Here is a 5,109-nt window from a genome sequence, read left to right as displayed (position 1 = left end):
AAAGACAACGCTCCCATTGCTAAGAATATCCAAAAATGAGCAATGATTGAGCATGTACTGGTATATAGAATTGTCAAATTGAATGTGTCAATAGAGAGAGATACGTCCAATGAGAATAGGCATCATGCATGTGTAGTAGGTCTCAAGAATAATGGAAGAGAACTACCAAATACACAACCGATTGAGTAAGGGGAACAAAGCTCAATACATAGCCAAGTATGATGAACGGGTCCAAAGCATCAATCAGATTAGCCCACCAGGCAATAACTACATCCAAAGCATGTTTAGTAGTCTCAAGAATAATGGAAGAGAACTACCAAATGCAAAAACCGACTGAGTAAGGGGAACAAAGCTCAATACATAGCCAAATATGATGAATGGGTCTAAAGCATCAATTAGATCAACCCACTAGGCAATAACTACATCCAAAGAGCATCTAGAGAGCATATACACAAATAAATGTGATGTGATCTCAATGAAATAAGCTCAAGCTCAATTGCATAGATCCAAAGCTCAATGCAAACATCCTAGTGTCAAGTAGCTCCCACTAAAGCAAAACCAAATGCCAAATGAGCAATGCAAGCTCAAAACATCAAGTACATGTCCATCCAAAATCCAATATACATTAAGTGTAGAGTATTTGAGTAAATCTTCAAGCCCATAATGTCAATGATACTCAAGCATAAAACCAAAGTACCAAAGCATCCAATGTAGCTCAAAGCAGAGTCTCAAATGGCACCATAGACATGTCCAAGCCCTTATATCAGTGCCAAGTAGCCACATCATCATATGTCATTCCCAAGAAGCATGTAGGTGTTCAATACATAAGTTTTTCAAGTTAAATGCTTGTTATCCATTGTGTATACAACAATAAAATCCTACATAAACTGAGCCATGGTAGCTCAAATCTATCTAATAAACACCTCAAAGCAACAAAAGGCCACAATGGAAGCTCAAATAAGGCTCGATAGAGCCTCGTGGAGGTCTTGGATAGGGTGGGATAAGCTTGGAGCAAGCAACAGTGACAAAGTCTACCTCTTCAAGTTGAAGCCATGGCTACCATGAGTGAAGTGCTCAAGCTTTTCAAATTTGAGCTTAAGCTAATGGAACTCCTTGGTCAAGGGCTTTGATACCAATTGACGTGAGAAGGCTAAGTGAGAGCACAAGTAAGTGGAAGCACTGGAGGTATGAGCTATGGTGAATGGAGCAAGAGAGCAAGAGAGAGACACCCAAGATGTGGGAACTCTACTAGTCACAATGTGTGACTGGCCTCTCTTATTCTATTGGTCATTGAAATAATAAAGAATGAAGTAACAGTGATGGGTATCCACTACTTGCTGCAGTCTATAAGTGTGTACATATTGCTAGTATAGTGAATACATAGGCAAAGTAGGCACAGGGGCCTTTAATCCCAACAATCAGTTGCAACAATAATGTATTTAGCCTATAAACATTGAGTTGTAGGACTTATAGGCTCAATGAAATCTATTCCCCACTTCATAAAGGGTTGTTATGCTATAACCAGTGTAGGCTTTGTCTTGTTCTTTCTAATTGGTATTTTTGTACATTGTCATTCATCATAGTGTTTCATAGACTTGGTAGCATCACCAAAGAGGGTGGGCCACCATGATAGAGATTGCAAGGTCTTTTGGATTGTGGAGTCTCCATTGAAATGACCTTCAAGAATTCCCATGTACACTTTAGCCAAAACTTCATGCATCTCATGCTTGTAGATGCACCACCCTCTCAATAGGTCATCTTGCCCCGATTGATAAAAGCATCTAATAATTAGTAGGGTTGGTCTTTGATTATGAGATGATGAAGTCATGCCTTTTCTATTGGGCAATCAAGTATTCCTTTTTGCAAAATCTCAACTATATCATCATCCCAATATGGTGAGGTTCACCTTAAAAAGATCCTCCTCTCTCAATATTCTAAAGAAATGAGCATTTGGAAGATTGTTGCTAGTAAATAATGGCAAAATGTTTTCACGGTAAACACCATTACTAATCCTTCCATCTTGATAGTGCAATAACTCATTTATGTATCTTAGATCTATTGGCTTGAAGAGCTTGTTGAGTAGTGCAAGTTGCGCAAGCATTCATGAATTGCAAGTTGTATTGATACCACCTTGCATTATTTAGGCCTTATAGTTGGCAATGCAACTGCATGCTAGTTTTGTTCTTCTAGGATTTTGGGTCAAAATTTGTGTATCTCACCCTATAGTGGCTATTGGTGTTGTGTAGTGGTCAAACTCTTGATGTAAGGATAGCTAGTGCTTTGTCAATTTCACATCTAGGTGGACCTTCAAGTCTATTGTTGTAGGGCAATACCAATGGCTAGTTTAGTTGATCCTAGGCCACACCTTGGGTCATGTTAAAAAGGTTGATAATTAGGGGCTCAAGTCTTCTCATCGTTACAATTTGTGGACACTTGCTTCTACTTGTTGGCAAGTTTATGGAACTTGGGGTAGAATGCAACTCAGGGCATTATTCTCATATTTTTGCCTTAGAATTAAGTCAAAATTTTCATGATTTGGTGAGTGGCCAATGCTTGCTACTATGAGTGAGAATGTCAACCAAACTCCCTTAGACACTACCAATGCTCATGAAACATAGCATGAAGTGTATGTGTAATTCCAACCTTCAACAATAAGTGGTGAATATTGAGGGCCCGCAATGCTTGTGGATGGAAAGGATTTCCCCATGCAAGAGTGCTAAGTCTCAAGTCTACACTTGATATGGTCTAGTTGATTCCAATCACATTCTATCTCTAGTACGGGTTTTGGTGATCGAATAGATATGCATGCACATTTGAGTTTAAAAATATTTCCAGAGATGATGTACGTGCCAGATTGGATTTCAAGAGCACTTAGAATAGCAAATTGATGCATGGAATTGGAGTTTATAGGCTTAATACAAATGCAAGATGGGATCAACTAGAGTATCTGGAACCCAATGTTAAATTTGAAGGCAAGATTCCAATGTTGGAGTGGTTCCAATGCTAGACAAATCTCAAGAACTTGTGTGCAAAGACATAACTATGTGTCTAATGCTTGAACACTAGAATTGAACAACCAATTTAAGTGTAGGATTCAAGAGAGGTGGTTTAAGTCAAGTGAGCAATTCCCTAGTATGTCCAACCTCTACCTTCTTTAGTTGGATTGTCGTGTGAGCGCTTGTTCGATTTGAGTCTATGGCTCCTCTATTTGATTCTGTGGTTGTAAGTTTTTAGATTCCATGGAGAGCCTTTTCAAGGCACAAGTTGTTGGACTTAACAAAACTAGAAAGATTTGATAGCTTTTTACTTTTGTTTGAAGGGATTTTTTGTTGGTTGCAAGATGAAGGCTTACAAAAATAAGCATCATGCAATTGACAACATGTTTTCTGAAGAATAAGAAGAATACCATGTAGAAGAGCAATGATTCATCATATCATATCACTCAATTAGGTTCACAAACATTGCTTATATGAGTCAATGCACAAGCTTAAATGAAAATGAAAAGAATATTACATTCTTTAATGAAATGTAAGGCATTTTTTTATGTTGCCCATCAAAAGGATCAAGGCAAAGTTATCACCAATCCAAATAATACGGTGCCATGGTCATGCTAAAGGAAAAACTATTTATTCAACAATTTACTTATTTCTCGAATGCATCACTCTTATAGCATATAACATGTCTAATTGAGAAGCTCTGGGTGACACGATTTTAGTGGACCATCAAGAGATATTCCTAAGTGATAGAATAACATGAGATTTGTCACCATGCTCATTTGAGTCCACTTCATAATGGAAGGTTTCAATTCTAACCCAAAAGGATTGACTTGAATGTAGGATTCTCATAATGGACTAAGGGGAAACCTATTTGTTCATCAAGCATTGGTCTTTGAGCATTTGCTTGCACTAGATCACCTGATTGACGTCGACATGTTTTGCACTTGGTTCAAAGAGAGTGAGAAATGAGGTGGAGTATAGCACATCAACCTCTTTGTCTATAAGGCATAGTCTCACTTCTAATCCCCTAAAATGACATGAATGTCAAGGCTCTACTTAATTTCACTATTGGATTAATGTGTAATTCCTATCTAGTGCACTTTGGGGAAGCTCTTGGCTAACTAAGTTCACCCTACCTTAGGATGGGACCTGTCGGGGTTCTCACCCTCTTGCTTCTCTCGAGTCATCTTTAATTATCTAATTGCCTACCATACTTATATGTTTCAACACATAAAGGAAGCTTTCTTAAGTGACCTTTTAGGACAATAGGTTCATTTACATAAGTTACATCACAATAATCAAATAGAATTAAGGAAGATTTCTTTAGTGACCTTTTAGGACAATAGGTTTGTTTACATAAGTTACATCACAATTAAAAAAATAATTAAAATAAGCATTTACTAAGTAGTTCTTTATTTATGTTGAAGGTTTCTTATTCAATTTCTCCTTCTGCCCATATAGAAACAATCCGAAGGCTCAATTTTCACCAAGATTTTTGTCCTTAACTAGTACATGGCTCCTAGCAAGCCCATCTTGAGTCATGTGGGGGTTAGGTAGTTTCTAGGAGCATAACAAATTAACTAGCAAGCAGACCCTCGTAGAATACTTACCATCTCCTACCTAACACCCTCCATACAGAGCGATCTCTTGCAATCAGGGTCGGTCTGAGCTCTTTGAAGTTGTAAAACCAATCCCCTTGGTGTAGGGTTTTGCAAATATCCTGGGGGAAGGTCTAGTGCAATCCTTCATTTTAATATGTTTGTATTAACATTCAAATAGAAGCCTAAATCTTTATAACATAAACATTTCCTTTATGGTGTAGTAAGCAGCACTTTGAAGGCACAATTAAGATCACAAATAGAGTTTACCCTAGTAGTCAATCTTTTCAACAATTTCTTTGGGTTCACTCTTTCCCTTGGGATTCACAAGCTACATATTTTATAACTCTTTCTAAGAGAACTAGGGTTCTCTTTAAGCACATCCCTTATCTTCCCCTTGGAAGTAGCTAGGGTTTTGTTTTGACAACAACCTTAGCTTAGATTAACTCATCAAAAATAGATAATCAATCTATTGAGGGTTTCTTGTGTTAACTTAGGTCAAGAAGCAAATCTGT

Source organism: Lygodium microphyllum, chromosome 12, assembly GCF_053477565.2.
Source record: "Lygodium microphyllum isolate KBCC chromosome 12, Lygodium_microphyllum_v1.1.10, whole genome shotgun sequence".
NCBI lineage: Eukaryota > Viridiplantae > Streptophyta > Polypodiopsida > Schizaeales > Lygodiaceae > Lygodium > Lygodium microphyllum.
The sequence above is the reverse complement of the archived record's forward strand: the minus strand, read 5'-3'. Positions refer to the sequence as shown.